This window comes from Salminus brasiliensis, chromosome 2, assembly GCF_030463535.1.
Source record: "Salminus brasiliensis chromosome 2, fSalBra1.hap2, whole genome shotgun sequence".
In the NCBI taxonomy this organism is placed as follows: domain Eukaryota; kingdom Metazoa; phylum Chordata; class Actinopteri; order Characiformes; family Bryconidae; genus Salminus; species Salminus brasiliensis.
In genome coordinates this window covers 33590267-33607823 of record NC_132879.1, presented here as the reverse complement: position 1 = coordinate 33607823, position 17557 = coordinate 33590267, and the positions used below count along the sequence as shown (strand labels likewise).

Below are 17557 nucleotides of genomic sequence, written 5' to 3'. Positions count from 1 at the left end.
ACACACACACACACACACACACACACACACACATTTTCTCAAACACAAACACATTCTACCCACTGCCAAGTCCAGCTCTCAGTGCGGCAGCCTGAAGTTCACAGTGACCTTTATAGTCTTTGGAAAGTTGGAACGATTAAAAAAAAACAACAACAATCTCTTTTTGTCCTGTGCGTTTCACACGTTTCGCTTCCTATTGTACTGTATTCACAGCGTTCACACACCTACATCAGCCTCTTCCTCATATTAACCACTTCACTTCTTATTAACTACTTCACTTCACTTCACTTCACAAGGAGGCTTAGTTCAAAGCCTGAAGAAGCTTGGAGGAGGGATAAGGGCAGTCCGAGTAAGGCCAGCAGTGCGAGAGAGCCACTGAGTGACCTGAAAACAGCAGGGCTTAACAGAGACAGACAGACCGCGCTGGTCGGGCCAACCCAAACACTCCACTAATTCAGCTTTCAAAGCACAAAAGACACACCGTCTCCATGGCGATTAGAGGGAAATGAGCGGTCAGTCAGGGCGGACAAATAATCATGATAGTGATGTTTCCTTCACATGCGGGAGGAGGGTGGGCTTGGGGGGCAAGAGACATTCCAGTTCAGATTCTTCATGAGGTCATCCGTTGTCCTGCCATGAGAGGCAGAACGGAAAAAGTTCCAATATGATGACGACATCACACCCTAAGCAAACACCATCACTTACTATATTTATATCCGATATTCCCTATGAGTACTGGAGAACTGTGGCAGACCCTCTCTCTATCGCTCTTACTTCGCTCATGAAAACTCAACAACTATGCAAATGGAAGATAGCACTGCGTTCAAGGAATTTCTCATTTATCTGCTTTCTGTTGCTGACTATACCAAGGTCAAAAGGTCAAGATTTACAAAATCTCTCAATGACAGCCCAAATATTTGATAAATAGAGGTTATTATAAAAACACTGGCCATTGTTTACATTTACATTTAAGGCATTTAGCAGACGTTTTTAATCCAGAGTGACTTACAAAGTGCTTTGCTATTTACCCAAGAAAAACCTTAGCTAGTTAGAATAGACTAATAGTTCAAAGATACCTCTAAGCTTTAGACATTACTAAACACAAGTCAGTAAGGTGACCATTCTGCTATTCGCCCAAGTATTCTCGGAGGAGGTGGGTCTTCAGTCTGTGGTTGAAGACAGCGAGCAACTGGGGAAGCTCGTTCCACCACTTTGGTGCCAGGACATTGTTTGCTCTTTACTGGACAAGACCTCAAGACCTGCAGTGCCTGCACCCCAATGAAATATACAATTTAATACAACTGAAGTTGTAGATGATGGTCATGAGCGGTCACTGTGGTTATAAGTGGTAACTTTGACAGAAACCAACACGTTCAACACCAATATTAGATGAATCCCAAATGGAAGTGTGAATAGCTTCCATTGAAAAGCTATTGAAGAAAGACATCTGGATATATGAAAAGTCTGATTGACCAATTGAAATAATACACTTTTACAGCTGGTTGGTTAAATATTGAGCAAGAGCTGCTGCTGGGGTGTGTCTGATTATTGGACACATATCAGTAGTCTGCCTCTACCAAAGAGTACACTGCAGCATTTATTAAAGTTTAATATCCTTGTTCTTTAAATGATTTTAGCTACATGGTCTCAACACTTTAGGGGTGAACAGACCAATAGAAACACTCCAAAGAAACTATGGGGGACCTGGGTGTTGTAATTTACAATCGCAAGCAATGCCGCCTATCCCTCGGTATTGGGAGCATTGCTAGTGCTAGGGGGAATTACGAACAGGTGGGTTATTCGGCAGTACCAACTTGGGAGAAAACGGAGGGATAAATAAATAAATAAATAAATACGCTCCAAAAATTACTTGAAATTAAAATCTTTCTACATGCAGGGCAGAGATGATATAATAATGCAGTACTGACTAATTGGAACATGAATGTGTTAAAAGAGAGAACATGGCATTAAAATCGGCAACAGCAGCAAAAGTTGAATAATTAACACCAACTGTACGGCCTCTGTACTCCTGCACTGTAGAACTGTAGTGGGTCCAAAGGAAAGAGAGTCACAGTGAGTGCAGCCACCCGTGGCAATAGTCAATGTGTTTATCCCTGGCAGTAATTACAGTTTGGTAGACTACCAAGTCTTTAACAGCCCCTCATACACACACACACGAACGCAGAACAGCCAGGCACAGCCCCAAAGGCCGGCACAATAAACGTCACCTCCCTGAATGGCATACCCGAGGAGTGATTAGCACTGACCTTAGATAAGTGAGAGGCTAACAGGAGCTGCAGAATACAGCGATCACAGCCCCCCCCCCCCACACACTGAACTGAGGGGATCTGCCTGGAGGAAACGTGAAACAAAAAAATCTGCACATTTAAGAATAGCATGTCAGCTCACAGACTATGGAAGCTCTGGTGTAATAAATGTAGCGTAATTAGAGCTTTATTATCTGACTCTGTAAAAACCTTCCCACAGTCACATAAATCAGCTGGCATAAGCTAGTGCTTGAGGTCAGGCATCGTAAAGTCAATTTTGAGCTACAAGTGAAGATGAAAGCAATTACTGTGAGACCTCCAGTAGTTATGACTTACAGTCGATGAAGACATTTTGATGAACTGAAAGACAGTGATCCGTTTCAGGCACTAACAATTACACAACAAAGCATTTCCAAGCAGGAAGCTCTGATATCTCCTGTTCTACTAGGGTCTGCCCTCCCTGGAGGCTTTTCTCCCTTTCCTTGGGGTAAACGATTACAACTAGGGCTGAAGGATTATATCTGGATCCTATCCAAACATGAAAAGGTAACAAGTATAGAAACCAGTGTCAATATTGAGCATGCAGAGATGGGGCTTAGTGAGGCGTGGGCAGGGTAGAACGCTGACAGTTGGAGGCATTTCTGCTTGGTGACCAGCGGGAGCATTAACATTACGAAGGTCAGCATCCACCACTACATAATAGAGGGGAAGACTTTTACATCAGTTCAATTAAAGCAAGGTTACAGATGTAGTAGAACTGATTTTTAACAACTGGGGTGCGCTAGCCAGGTTTAGAAGAGCAATATCCAACATAAGACATAATAGGCTTGAAAGAACAGTATTTACTGGTTGAGTTTCAAAAGTTTCAGGGTTATAAAAAAGGGCTTTAAAAAATAAAGAAATAAAGAAATAAATAAACCTGTAGGGGGCTCTGTAAGCTTCATGGTACCGGCACTCTCTCTATCGCCGATACAGATACTGTGTGCAAGTGCCAGTCTCGGCATTGATACTAATACGATATTGATGTCTTTGTGATAAATGTTTGTACAAAATCCATTAAAAAACCATTAGCTTTTCACTGATTGTATTTTATTACAGTGTAATACATACAGAATTTAGTTTAGTTTTTCACTGTTTTAAGAAAGGTACCTTTTTAAGTATAACTGTGGCGGTGGGCTTTAAATCTGCGTTGCTGTGTACCTCACCTCACCCTTTAATCTAGATGAAACCAGAGCAACAGTTGGGCTTTTGTGGCGTGTTGCTGTAAAACAACTGCACCGTTTCTTCACAAGATCACAAACCCGTGGGCAGATGTTCTGTTGTGAAGTTTTCAGTGCTTTGAACCACTAAGCTCTGAAATGTTGTGCTGGTGTTTGGATCATAAGCCCCAAGCATCTTCAACCATAAATAGAAGCACAACTGAACAGGCTCATTTGGACCACAACATGAACCAAACAAACAAACAAACAAACAAAGCCACACCGAGATTAATTCCAGATCTCAGTGTGAGACGAACTGGATCTCTACTGGATTCATAACAGCACATTGTGCTTGGATCTCTAAGGATGGCTAATCGGCATCAGGATGCTAAAAATATCAGTGTTGTTAAAGCAAGTCCCAATTTTTCCTTTAACAGTTCAGATGACTTGTTAAAGTGGGCCCCGGTCAGTATGAAGCTTCTTTAGACAGAGCAGGAACGCTCTGAGTATCACATGGCTGGAGCTGAGCCAAGAGAACAGCATCAGACATGCCTTACACATACCACACTCAGACACCCACACATAAGCGCACACACACACCCTCCCCCCCCCCGCCCCACACTACATGCTTACCAATGCCAAACCCCACCTGTCCAGCCAAATAAGGAAACCTGAGTCAGAGCACATTACTGTGCACTGTAAGAGTGCCAGGACCTCTCTCTCTCTCTCTCTCTCACCAACACACACACAGTGCCAGGATCCTGAGGAGGCATCCGAAGGCCACAGGACGGAGCTCTTCTGGGTACTTCCTGTTGGGGCCTGTAGCTTTCTGACTCAGCGTTTTCCCCTCCTCACAGGGTGAGAGACCAAAGACACCAAAACATGGTTCGGAAATGTACTCGGAGTTTACTAAAGATGATTGAGCTCTCAGGTCCGATAAACACATCAGTTTTCATTGTTTAAGGTTTATCCCGGAGGCCACACTGTCTTGCCACTGACAAAGCCTTCTGCTCTTCAGCTCAGCATTAACAGCTGAAAGTGCAGAAAAGAAACAATAGCCTAAAGCTTTGTTAGGCAGTCATGGAAAAGCTACAGGTTGCCTGGAGCACATGTATAAGCTGCATTTACAGAACACAAGACTACATTTTACAGAAATGTTGGAAACAGCAGTGAGTGACTACACGCTGTGGCAGGAGCGTCTGTAATGAAATGGAGCGTAAATATGAACTTAAAGCATTTATATGTGAGGTTTCAATGTGTTGCACTGGTTGTCACTAAAACCATGAGGGGTCAGCTCAGTCTGCTCAGTCCGTCCTAAATACCCATGGCAGAGAACTGAAGCGTAGCCTACATACCTGTGCTAGTGAGGTTTCTCTTACCTTGCCTGCAGCCTTCACTTTGAGACATGAGTATAGTTAGCAAAGTTAGCCACTTTGGCTCAGAGCTACCCGCCAGCCGCAGCACGCTCAGTCACCCAGTTTCAGTATTCGGATATTTAAAGCTATGCTTTGAGGGCTATGCTTTTTTTTTCACAATTTATGACCACACCCACACATTAAACCATGCTCTACAAGCATCTCAGACAAATATTTAATAAAGTAGGCTACTGTTTAGAGTAACATAAGGGAGTGGATCTATATACCTATATATAGTTTTTTTTATTTCTGTTCTATCCACACACACACAGGGTTTTTGCACTTGGCCTTTAAAGAATACAAAGTTGTCATTTTTAAACATGCCAACGTACGTTAAAAAAAGCATGTTCATATTTAATGTTTCTGTTCTGCTTCTTACAAAGTTATACATAATTCCAACATTGATTACAATCACTACTGCAGAATTAGCATTGTTATTGTGGAATGAGCATCACTACCGTGCCAGCCCCCAAGTCCCCAAGCCCCCAAGCCCCCAACCCCCCCAGCATCGCTACCACAGCGTGTACCGCAAGGCAGTAAATATGTGATCTACATCTTAAGGTTCTGATGACAAGGCTTGAGTCTCATATCAGACAGGGTCACAGGTGATTAGTACATGAAAGAATAGATGTAATTTTATCCCACAGCACCTTTTACTAAATAAAAAGCATATATTCTGGTCCCAAACTCCCCATTGTTGAAATGCTTGCCTATTTTTTCTCTAAATTAAACCATTTCTGTTATTGCACCTTTAAGACTGATTAGATAAAAGCTCTTTTATTTGATTTGTTTGGCTGCCCAGTATCGTACTTCAGAGTGGGAGGTGCTAAACTGAGGTAGGCTGAAGAGGTGGAGATATGCAAATTAGCAGGATCTCCTGCCATCAAAACAGGCTGTTTTTGCAGCTTAGTTCTCTATGACAAGGGTCTTCACACTGTGATACCAGGAAACTGTGACCAACCACAGCCCCAGCTGAACACGCATCACACACACACACCCCAAAGCCTGTCTAAATGGAGTCATGTTCCCCTAGCTTCACCTCAACTTCTCCCGGCAGCCCACCGCTGTTGCCGTGCCAACCATGGCAGCCTGCCCACAACTGTTCATAACCTGTTAACCACCTACACACTCACACACTCCAACTCTCAAACACGCACTCGCCCTCTCTCTCTACCCCCCCCCCCCCGTCCGCTCCCATTACACAGCACATGCTTATTATACACCATTCTCAGACAAGGACGTCACAGAGATACGCGCGCGCACACACACACACACACACAGGGCCCTCTGCCTACAGCCACTGCTGAACCATGCCCACCTGTATCAGCTGGGTTTGCACGTTAAACGCATTAACTGTGACTTCCCTCAGTGGCGTGAGTCTAAAAGTCTCAGTAAAAAGGGCACAGGTTCTATGTAACGATTGTGTAAAATGAAATTCGTCATTTTACATGTAGTTACTAATAGGGACGAACTGATCCGACACTAGAACCAGATATCGGTCCCAATACAAAACAAATTAGCTAGATGGGGTATGGGAAAATTAGGCCAATCCACAGCACCAATCCATTTACTGAACTCAATTGAACCACACACACACACACACACACACACACACACACACACACACACACACACACACACACACACACCTTTTAATCCCTGGACTGTCCTAAAAATCAACTGATTACATGTTTTTTTTTGTTGTTTTTTTGTTTTTTTTTATTAAATATCATTAAATTCCAGATTTAAATCCCCCATCGTCATCTTTAAAGGACACAGCTTTGCCGTTTCTCCAGTCATTCCGCGACAGAGAGAGACCACAGCTGAACTGCTCGGTTGGAGACATGCCTTTAATCGAGGAGAGCCGAGAGCGAGGAGGAGTGGGTAATGACATCACTGCCAAAGTTGCTTTTCCATTTAAGAGAACAAAAAGGGAAGAGCTGCTAGCTCCTATTTGGTCTCACAGACTTTACATTTCAAAATAAAAATCCTGGGCTCAGACACCATTGTGCCAAAGTCTAACAATTATTCACCGTAGTGACAAATAAATAGAAACTGGGTTCATTACTATATTAACTTTGTAAAACAAACTATAACAAATTAACACAGATATTAATGTTAGTCAACCCCGATGCCTCTTCCACATGGTGAGGTACATGGTTTATTAATTCATCAACAATATTGGATCGGTATCAGAAAATATGCAACAACCATGGATTTGTATCTGTACAGAAAAGAAAAACAATTAATAATAGGTGCAACCGGAATTACTGATATTCTGTGGTTAACTGGTTGATTTTAGATATGTGAGTCAATAAAAGCTGGCATGCCCAGCCCACACCTAGGACTGTTTGTGGGCTTGTTTAAAGTGATCTCATAATCACAGGTTTGTGTTCACTTGTTTTTATACACAGGAATTTCTACAGAACTGTAGCGAGTTGCACAATACCAGGTCACCTGTGTGCAAAAAAGGTAGATAAACAGCTCATCTCAACATCTCAAATAATTACACTTATATCTCTTATATCACTTATTTTACAGAAGAAAAAAAATGCAGATTGGCATTAGTAGCAGGATCAGGATCATCTCTAATCATCTCCCAGAACTGCTCCCAGTAAATGACGAACTGCTGTTTACTGTGAATTCCATGTTTACCACGAATTCCATGTTTACCACATTCCATACCATGTCTCCTTTCTTGCCACCAGACAAAATGAATCATTAGACAGGAAGCACCTGAAACTGAAAGTTTTCTCACACACACACACACGCACGTTAGCTTGAAGCGAACCCCAGACCACTTGAAAATGGTTTTTACACTCGACCAAACACACCAAACTCTCAGGAAACACGAACCAGGATCTAAAAGAGCAGGGGAAAGAAAAAAAAAGCTTAAGCGTGAAAACATCCAAGAGATCCAAGAGCAGAGCTAGGCTTTTTGCTATCTCATACAGTCACAGTCAGCCTGTGATCAAGCCATTTAGGCCATGCTGACCTTTATCACACTACAAAAAGCCCAGTGCATTCTCTAATGAATCTGAAAGCTCTGTGCATAACAATATGCATGTGTGAGAGAGAGAGATTCTCTAGAGACACCGGTTCCCCTGCACTAATTAGCTGCTGCCTACTACTACAAACAACCCTATCAGTGCTGTTCAATTCATCGCTCCAGTACATAATGCGTCTGCCTGTGTAGGGCCAAAAGATCAAAAGCATTCTCGAATAATTGCAATATAAACGTCCAATGCCCCAACCATGCTCAGTAAACACTAGCACTGCACCAAACTAATCTCCCAGCCTTCCCTGTGGAACGAAACCTTTACAGCAGTGTCCGGCGAGATGGGCCTGGTTCAGTGTGTCGTGTGGTACAACACAGCTCATGAGAGAGTGATCAGCTGGTGGAGAAAGAGAGATAGCTAAAGAGATAGCTAAAGAGAAGCTAAATATAGTGTGTCTCTGTGCCTGGCCTGCTCGGGGCAGAAAGGGTCTGACACCACTGCTGAACGAACAGCAAGTACACAGCCTGCTTTCGCTCTCAGAATCAGCTCTGCAGCCTCTTCCACAACTTCCACATAGTTGCTGTCAGGCAAAAAGCTGTACCTGTAGAAAGAATCTCTCTGAAATTTCCAGAGAACTTTCCAGGAGAAGGAAAGGAACAGCTTTTGACTCAGACCACCCTTGAGAGTCATTTCGGAGCTTTTCTAATGGTCTAGGACAGTTGCTGGATTTAAATTATGTCAACAAGTAAAAAACAGCTAAATTGGATAATGCAAGGTTTTTGCGCAACAGCGACAATTTGCACCCTTAAACTGCATCACTATTTTAATTGATGATTCACTTTTACCATGCAGTGTGACTAATGTTTAAACAAAAGTCAGTGACTCATGTCTCCGTGCTGGTCTGCCTCATCATCCAGGCCAATGTCCTCAAAAAGTGAAAATGAAAACCACGTTTCCCCAGAGTTCTTGCAGCGGGGCAGACCACTGCCCTCTGAACCGTACCCCTCAGGGAGAAACACTTCCTTTTGGTTCTTTCTGTGAATATCGTGGTAGCACATACAAAGTCCACGGTCTGGTCTGGATGAGCAGGAATGTTATATTTCGCTGCTGCTGCTGCTGCTATGGTAATGCCTGCCGGGAATAGTAAAAGTGAAAGAATGTGAGGAGGGGAGAGGAGAGAAAGTTGTGGGAGGAGAAATACAGTCAACCTGCTACAGCAATCAGATTCAAGACGTACGTGGCTAATGCAGATACAGCAAACACGCACACACAAGCACAGAGCTCAGACAAGACAGGAAAAGTACACAACTTTACGAAATTACTTTTGATAACCATATGCACCAAGTACTATCCAAGGAAAGTCACTTTCAGATCACTTACAACTTGACAAAGCTTGTGTTAAGTGTGTAGCGGGTTTGGTTCAGAGCATGGCTGGCCAATAAATAAATAAATAAATAAATAAAAATAAATAAATATATATAAGCCATAAAGCATTAGCATGTATGTACCGATTTGAGGTAATGGCATTCCAATACTAAAATGGAATTACTATTCATTGTGATTAACTGAAACAAAAAAAAGCTGTCAATACAATTAGCTGTCAAAAAACAAAACGAATGAAAAATAAAACAGCTACAATTAAAACCATCATGCAGGTTACAGAACGTGGCAGTAAAATCCACTGACCTCTACAACAGGTCATTAGCCATTTGTGTTCATTTTCATCTTAGATTTTATTTAATCATATCTTTTTCAGTTTGGGCATTAAACAATCAGAAATGACCTCAAGGCAGGTCAACATTTAACTCAGCACTGATAACTTAGACCAAGGGCCAGCACCACTACACTAAGCACTCAGAAAGACATCGTCAGGTAGTGGTATTTGGCTATGTGGGTGTGTGTGTGTGTGTGTGTGTGTGTGTGTGTGTGTGTGTGTGTGTGTGTGTGTGTGTGTGTGTGTGTATGGCCTTAGGTCTATACTTAAACCTGACTCTGCGAGTGGGTGAAGGGTCTGGCGTGGGAGATGCGGATCACGTACCAAACACCTGAGGCCAAACGCTCCCACAGTATGACAATGGCTTCCCCGAATATGTTTCTAGTTCTTTTGAGTAATCCAGCCTGCCAATTCTTTTCACACCATCTACTGAACACATTGCGGGTGATTTATCGGACTGTTGTGTCTATTCTTATCCTGCTTCTCACACTAGTGTGAATACGATAAGGCAGGTCAAGCAGAACACCTGCCACTTCACAAGCACAAATTACCACTTCCCACACAATCCAACGACACTTTTATGTAACAGCATACAACTCCACGCTATTTACTTACATGCCATCCTAAAAACTACACTATGTGCCATCACCTATAATCATATGCAGAGGTTGGGGAACATATTTTGTAGTAAGAGAAGAAAAACTCAGCAATTAAAAATAGCATTGTGGCGCGATTAACAGTTTTGACACCATATTAAGTCAGTACTTAGTAACACCCCAATTGGCAGAGATCACAGCTTGCAAACACTTTTTGTAGCCAGCCAGTCTTTCTATTGATGTTTCAGGAATTTTCACCCACTCTTCCTCCAGATCACTTCCAGTTCTGCAGTATTCTTCTTCAGTATCCATCTGAGATCTACACACAGATTTTAAGAGCTCTCCAAGTCGAGAGGCCAATTCGAGAAGCTTCAGCCTGTGTCTTATGCAAGTATTTCATGGTGGATTTTTGGGTCTGTTTTGGATCAGTGCATTTGTTGTAGAAGCCATACTCCTTTCAGCTTCAGTTTCTGAACTGACTAAGTCAGATTCATTTGCAGAATTTGCAAATATTTAGTAAAATCGATCCTTACCCAATGTTTTCATCTCTTTGATTTCATTCTCTCTTTTTCTCCAAACATAATTTTGGTGATTGTGGCCGCACAGTTCCATTTTTATCTCACCACTCCACACCACGGTCTTGTTTCCAAACTGCCTCTAGTTAGTGTAGATGCTGTTGTGCTACTTTAGACATTTTGCGAAGAGATCACAGGTAAGGATTTCCTTCAGATGACCTGTCCATGCAGATCATGTCTGTGTAAGCAAGCTCAGATGTACTTTGCTTTTTGAAATCAACCACACTTAAAACTCAAACTCCAAGCACATGCTGTAAGAATCTGCAAATTCCTGTGTTATTGGGGGTGTTTGCTAGTTCTGTTGTGTTCTAAGACTTATTATACTGGGCTGGGTGATGTGCTCAGTGTGTATCTGGCTAGCGTTGTAGTCTCCCTCACAAGGCTTGCTAGTTTTACACCATCTACAAATACGAGTTTGAGTCAGATATGGTAAATAAATGCTGCATTTGGAGCAGATTACAACACTGGCTTTAATGGGTTTCCGCAGCCTGAAATGAGGTCCGTTTGGCCATCTACTGGGTAGATGAGAAACTGGAGGGTTCTGGGCCTCACGCAACTCTGAATTTAAAATGGACCTTTTTAGTTCCTGGTCAGATTAACATCAATTCATCCGATCAACTGATCATCACACTTCATTTAAAAGAAATTATCTCATAATATTCCATCCTGCATGGGGAGCAGCAGTGTGTGCCACCAGTGTTTGTGTATCCCGGTAACTTATGTGTGTTAGCTCATTTGGAAATGGATAGAATATATGACCTGTGTGAAATCAATACTCGAGAACATGAATAGTTTCCAAACTGATTCGTATCGATGATGCTTTTGACAACACCACTCTAAAAACTCACTATCAATAAACAGGGTCATCTAGGTCAGGAGAGCACTCTTGGAATGACCTTTACTTCCACGTAGACGAGGCTCTACACCCAGGCACCCACCCACAATGGTGAAAAACACAAAAGGTCTTGGTGAGAAAGCCGTATGACTTACACACTGAGGACAGGTGAGAAGTCTGAGAAAGTTCCCCTCTCTCTGTATTTCTCTAGGTCAGTCTTAATGTGTGTCTGCTACACAAAACTAGCTGCACTGAGCCTCTTAAATCAAACTGATGAGGAGGGTGAACACATACACATGCTAAAGCACACACCCTGAAACTGCAAAAAGCTGGACTCTAGCTGTGTGAAGCTGAAAGTAGACGGAAGGACAAAACAGGCACAAGTTCAATAACTCAGCCAGTGTCTACAGCCAAAAGCAGGGAGAAGATAAGGAGACTTTCTGGAACTCGCTCACAAAACCACTTGCACAGAAGTATTGTGTAGTGTAGGTTTTCTAATAATTAAAGATGTCAGTGTTGCCAAAACAAAGCTTTTTATAAACCTCAGTGAGGCATGGAGTGGAAGCAAAATTCACTGCTGTCCTAAATACCTTCAAACACATTCTGATCTATTACATCTACTGTCTCTGATTGGGGAACGGAAATCACAGAAGAAACCGATTTGATGGTGAACAGTCCTTGTTCAACAATAGGGCATGAGTCACAGACTCCACACACACACACACACACACACACACACACACACACACACACACACACACACACACACACACACACACAATGAGGCAGGCAGGCATTCATTTCCCATTATTCCGGGATTATAGTTTTAGACTGAACCACACAGAAAGAGAGAGCGCGAGAGAGAGCGCGCAAAAGAAAAAAAATCTTTAAGGAAATCTCACCAGAAGACTCAAGTTCCAATTAACCAGCCAAGAAGCTCGCTCGGTGAAAAGCGCAATCACAATACATTCACAACCTACTTTTACCAAGGATGAATCTTTTTATTGACACTTGCATGAGCACTTATTTGGATGGGTGGGAGGTGGGCGTGATCAACCATTGTTGTAGTTCATCAGAATGATTACAATGTCTGGTCAGGTGACTATAGTGTCAATATGCACTGTCCATTACAGTAGATCTGGACAGCGAGTGGACAAAATCAGATCTCTCAGAACGATTTCATTTTAGCAGTAAACATCAAATAATTACAAGGCACCACTGTAACCATAGTGTCAATATGCACTGTCCATTACAGTACATTTTACCACAGTTAGGTACGACTTTGAATCACTCTCTGGATCGAACGAACCTCTGCATCAGTCCACTCTGTGCGCTCTTGTAGCCTTGCAACAACCACCAGCCGTTAAAACGTACGTTTAAAATGACAGGTAGCAAAGTCCGCTGAACAGTAATATCATCAATAATACCCGGTCCCGCAAGCAGGTCAAGCCCAAAGCTGTCCCGTTATAATCGATACACCACCTGCCAGTTTGTAAACACAGGTTGGATTCTTCAGGGCTGTAATGCTAAACATAGGCCTACTCCAGCACATAAACGCATTACGGTTTCACCCGTATTCCAGTTCACAGCTATAGCCAGGGGTCAAAATGGGTGGAAGGACAACTCTTGTCTGTGTGAACCACAATGCAGCTGAGCTCTGGTACTGTGGTTTAATTGGAATGCAAGTCTTCGTGAACTCCATTTAACTCCATTTAATGTGATAAACTGCCCTGATGAATAACCTCTAAAGAGGTAGCATCCCTTCTTAAGGTTGTTCATTTGTTTTGTTTGTTTGTTTGTTTTTTATGTGGAATGTCCTGCTATTTAATGAAGCTTTGAATGAAATCCCCAGCTTGGACCATAACAGTATTTATCCGCATACAGGCTGGCTAAAATGAACAATGACTCTCTGTGTTAAACTGCAAATATTTTGAGATCCATAATATCTGGGTATGTGGACATTTAATCAGAAGATCACTGAAAGTCTTCTGTTTCTCCAAAATGTTGGTTTAATAACTCCTGCTGCATCAATATGGTTCTCGTAGCATTACCACAGTAAGCTATTTGTTATAGTGATAACACTCATTTGCCCTCTAAATCCTACCAGAATATTTCTGGGGTTGTTCCAAGGCAAATAAACAAACGCGGGAAAATAAACACCTCTATTGGGTTTCTTTTTTTTTTTTTGGGGTCCTGGGAATAGCGCTGGATATCTAGGATCACATTACCATGCTGAGCTGAGTGTGATATATCTGTAAAATCAATGAGCTACTGCAGCGTCAGGTGTTTATCTATACTGCTTAATGTTCGTAAATGTATGTTACCATCACGTTGTTTTTACAATCAAGCTACAGTATCTTAACATTACGCTCAACTAATAATAGACAGCTTACAGTCAAAATACAAGCGCCTGCTTTTGCAACAGAATCTCCAACAGTCCATACACACAGCAGAGGAAGACCATGACTGGAATCGAATTCCAGCTGCAACCTGTTCACATGGTGAGCATATTCAAGCTTCTCCTCCAAGCATGTTGAGGCCCTCAGCAACACTGCCGCAGAGCCAGCATTGCCAATAGGTTTTTACGAACCTTGGAAAAAGACAGTACAAGCTTTGCCTTCTGCAAGTGGGATGAAAGCAGGGATTACAAATATTTTAAACTAGCTCATAAAGTTATATTAAAATGCTTGAATCCCACATCCTCTGATCATGCTGCTGCTGACCGGGACAGGAAATACAGCTCATAATCAGTTCCTCTTAGCCGGAGGCTTTTCTTGCTCTCTGACAACTTCATCCATTTCCCTCTGGAAAGGATAGGAACTGCATCAGCATATGCCACATATTGTGCTTTTACACAGCAGAAAGGCGCTCATCACTTGACGATGCCCCATGGTTTAAGGATTTTAAAACCTAGACAAATTTAGATCTCTCAGAATGATTTCATTCCATCACTAAACATCTGAACACCCACTAATTACAATGCACATCTGTATGTCTCTAGATCACTGAGAATTTGAATTGCCATTTGCTACACAAGGCATTTTGTCCTCTTTCAACGATCCACCAACGTAAGCTCATCAGAAAAATATTTCTTGGCTTATCTTTATTATCTGTGGTAGTTAACATCCAGCCAACATGAGCTTAGTTAACCTAGTTGGCAAAAAAAAAAAAAAAAACACAAAAAATTCATAATACAGGCAGTCATGTTTCACAGTAGCAGTTAACTACATGATCAGAAATATGACCCAGTGACTGTGACGGTTTACTGAATTGTAGAGATGTTCAGTTCATTACTATTGATCTAATCAATAAGCAGCAAAACAATAACCCATTTAAACACACTTTTAGCATGTACAGTGTGCGTGTTTGTGGGTGCATGAGGCCCTGCTCACTCATTTGCTTGCTTGCCTGCTTTTGCTCCCTCTCCTACACACTGGTGCTAACACACCCCCTTGCAGGCCCCTGGGTCACACCTGTTGTGTGGCTTGTAGCTTTGAGAGAGGGGCAGAGGGTGCAGGAAGGGCAGCGAAAGTTCAAACAGCCTGGTGTCACGTAACATGCCCCCTCAAAGGATCATGGCCAGCTATCCACGTCGTTCACCACAACACATAAGTGTGTGACTACCTGCGTTCGCACCAACACATAGCAGTCACATCAACAACCACAGTTTTCAACATCTCTGTTCATCCAAACAACCCATGTCTTGGGAGAGATGTGGCATGAGGCATAGAGCAGAGGCACGATGCACAGTCAGCCCAAACCTGGTGAAAATGCCAGCAAGATGGAGCTCAGCTGTGGGCTGGAGCTACGGACCAGTCTTCTCAAACCCCCCTCCTGGAGTGCTACCTTCCTGCAGGTCAAATCTAACACCACATTCAGCCTCGAGCCAAGAGTCAAGAACTTCTGAAGACAGTAGTACCTAGTTGGATCAGATGGGGTCTTACACCCAAAGTCAGCAGGAGGTTAGCTCTCCAGATGCAGGATAGAAGACCCCTGCTCTGGACCAAGTGCGCACTCATGGACGAGACAAGCGTGAACAACCTGAAGAGGAGACTACAACCCTATGATGACGAGCTGAGGGAGCACTGGCTCTCACTGCCGTGGTGGAGACGATATTTCCCTCCACATAACACAGTAATGATGTAAACACCAACATTAATCACACCCGTCATAACACATCCAGTCACATCATGACTCAGCTGGTAGACTACCAGCCGGCGGTGACAACGTCTTTCACATGGCCAGCCACACGGTATCAGAGTTTTTCTGCAATCCCACTGACAGCCAGGTCTGGAGTGCAAGCTTAAATTTCTCTACTTTATTCCCTCTCGAGCGCAAACAGCTCCAGGGGCGCAGGCCTAACCACACAACAAGCGTCTGTCATCAGCAAGCCTGTGCAGATGACAGGTGCTCTGTCCTGATCAAAACAAAGGCAGACAATCATTCATATAATAACATCATCATCATCCCACCTACAATGATGATGATGATGATGATGACAGACTGGAGAGACAGAGCCGTCTCCGGCCTGAAAATGTGTGTGCATAGGAATCTCATTTGAGAAAAGGGACTGGAAACCAGTCGACAGTGCATCATATTATAATCTCACTGTCTGTTTCGGCTCTTTTTCCAGGGCAGCCTTTACCATCTGTTTGGGTGGGTGAGTGGTCTGAGTGAGTGAGAGGTCTGAGTGAGTGGTCGGTCCACTTGTTATCTGGCTGGAGAATGGGTGAATGATGAAGTCCAGAAGACCTGTCATGAGGTCCACTAAAAGCCCTCGAAAGTAGGCCTGAAACACACTTGACAACAGCAGTAATTCAGGGACACTTCACTCCCCGTGGAAGTTCACGTTTAGGCACGTTGAACTACAACCCAGCGACAACGAAGGACTGCCACGTTTGAGACAGCAGAAGCGGCTCGGACACCAACAGCACTAGCTAACACTTTTACAAGGCAGCTTCCAGCCGGAGACACAGACACACACACACACACACACACACACACACACACACACTCACACACTCTCTCTCTTCCCATGTCTCGTATGGCGGACACCCGCTGTTAACTCTTTGCTACGCCACATCCCAGCTAGGGTAGTCGGGCTGTACGCTCTCAGCTAGGCTATCTGCAGCAGCACGACGTCTTAGGGTTGACGAGGGCTCGAGGGCTTCGCCGCGTGAAAACAAACGGTGTCAAAAAGGCGACACACACACACACACACACACACACACACACACATACATATATATATATATATATATATACATATATATATACATAGGTAAGACATTAAAGTCCTACTCCGTGTTGACAACGCGCCGAAAACTTCGGGACGGAAGGGAAGCAGACTCCAGACCGCTCTAAGTTGGAGAAGACCGCCAACTTTGTTTCTGCTCCTCACCGTTAGTTAGTCAGCGAGCTGTGGAGTGTCTGTCCGCGCCGCTCCCTCCTCGACATTCTCTTCTCCTCTCACCCAGAGCTGCTCTGGACCTCGACTCGGAGCCCCGGTTAGATTTCGACCGTTAAACTAGCCTCTAATCGTGCTCGCCCTTCGGCAAGCGCGCTCCGTCTCGCTCTCGCGCTCCCTCGCTCTCTCTCTCCTTCTCTCTTGCTCGCTCGCTTGAGCGGGAGCGCGCATACGTAGCTGAGGGCAGGGCGGTCTCGCTGCGCGATTCATGTTGGAATGTCGGGAGCGCGCCTTACATTGTTTTGCTGTTGTGTTTATCGCAATAATCAATAATTCACCATAATTAGTCATATTAATACTCATTCAGTGTTAGGTTTGATATTGATCTACATCTATAAACATGTATTTTGCGTAATGTCAGTGTGAAACATGGCGTTTAATAAGAACTCGTGATGAAAACAATAACTTTGTCATTATTATTTCTAACGGATACAAATCCACGTCTTTCTAAATTCATGTGTGATATGAAATGACATATTTATATATGCTT

At 43.2% G+C, this 17557-nt stretch overlaps 1 protein-coding gene across 3 annotated transcripts in view; it reads right to left on the bottom strand.

Annotated features, from left to right (window-relative positions):
• Positions 1 to 17192, bottom strand: part of peak1 (pseudopodium-enriched atypical kinase 1) — a 99084-nt gene extending 81892 nt beyond the window's left edge. For all 3 annotated transcript variants that reach the window (XM_072672417.1, XM_072672419.1, XM_072672416.1), the window contains exon 1: positions 17002 to 17192. The gene's annotated coding sequence lies outside the window, so the exon portion shown is untranslated. The remainder of the gene's footprint in view (positions 1 to 17001) is intronic.
• Positions 17193 to 17557: the final 365 nt, after the last annotated feature.